Source organism: Corylus avellana, chromosome 8 (genome assembly GCF_965113065.1).
Source record: "Corylus avellana chromosome 8, dhCorAvel1.hap1.2, whole genome shotgun sequence".
NCBI classification, from domain to species: domain Eukaryota; kingdom Viridiplantae; phylum Streptophyta; class Magnoliopsida; order Fagales; family Betulaceae; genus Corylus; species Corylus avellana.
In genome coordinates, this window is record NC_142497.1 from 1027635 (window position 1) to 1029010 (window position 1376).

General features: G+C 38.3%; 1 pseudogene; it reads left to right on the forward strand.

The window, feature by feature from the left end:
- LOC132163702 (AP2/ERF and B3 domain-containing transcription factor At1g50680 pseudogene) lies at nt 1–1089 on the forward strand (annotated as a pseudogene).
- The last annotated feature ends 287 nt before the right edge of the window (nt 1090–1376 follow it).

Below are 1376 nucleotides of genomic sequence, written 5' to 3' on the forward strand. Positions count from 1 at the left end.
ATGGAAGAGGATGCTTTGAGCATGATTTCATATGCCAAAATGAACGTGACCACAGAAACCTCAGATTCAAACAACACACGTTACACTTTGCAGGCAAACAACAAGCGCACGAAACACGACAACCTTAATCCCCCCTCCATAGCAAAATTCAAAGGAGTTGTTCCTCAGGTGAATGGACATTGGGGTGCACAGATATATGCCAACCACCAGAGAATCTGGCTGGGGACTTTTAAGTCTGAAAAGGAAGCAGCCATGGCTTATGACAGCGCTGCAATCAAGCTCCGGAGTGGCGATTCACATAGAAATTTCCCGTGGACCGACCAGACAGCTCAGGAGCCTAATTTCCAAAACAATTACACAACAGAAGCAGTGCTAAACATGATAAGGGATGGCTCGTATCCATCAAAATTTTCTGCTTTTCTTCGAACCCAATTATCTCAAACAAACGAAACTGGAATCAATCTCAAGCAAACAAGGGTTATGCATGGAGACGAACATTTTTCATGCAGCCAACTTTTTCAAAAAGAACTAACACCAAGCGATGTGGGAAAGCTTAATAGGCTTGTCATTCCAAAGAAATATGCTGTCAGGTACTTTCCCTGCATTTGTGAAAGTGTGGAAGATATTAATGGCGGCGGTGGTGGCAGAAATGGGGTTGATGACATTGAATTAGTGTTCTATGACAAGCTAATGAAGTCATGGAAATTCCGATATTGCTATTGGAGGAGTAGCCAAAGCTTTGTGTTCACAAGGGGTTGGAACCGGTTCGTTAAGGAAAAAAAGTTAAAGGCAAATGATATAATCACATTTTATACATGTGAGCGTGCTGAAAAGGCAAAAGAGGGTGAAAATTTTTGTTTAATTGATGTAATTTACAATGGGGGAGAGGGAAAGAATTGTTTGGTTGAGGGGATAAGTGATCATGTGCAGTTGGAATTAGGATTAAATTTGGGGAAAAAATTTGGCTACAAAGTAGATGATGAAAATCAGGATGATGATCAGGAAGAGAAGGTATTGAGTACTGGACTTGATAGGCCACATAATGTGGATGAAAAAGGTTTTAGGCTCTTTGGTGTACGTATCAACTAACAAATAAAGCATCGAGCAAGACATTTCATTTTAATTCAGGGATAATTTTTATTTTTTATTTAGAGTGAGAGGTTCATGATTAGGTGAGAAATATAATTGTAATCACTTTCAGAAAAAATCAGCCAAAAGTTGTAAATTTTGTGCAAATTAAAGGTGAGATATGGTTCTTAATTAGTATTGTTTTTATAAGCAACTTGTTGCTTGAGCTAGGATTTGTACACACAAATAAAAAGTGAGTTTGCAAATTTAGTAAACTTGATCAATTTACTTTTTCTTGGTACGAGAAC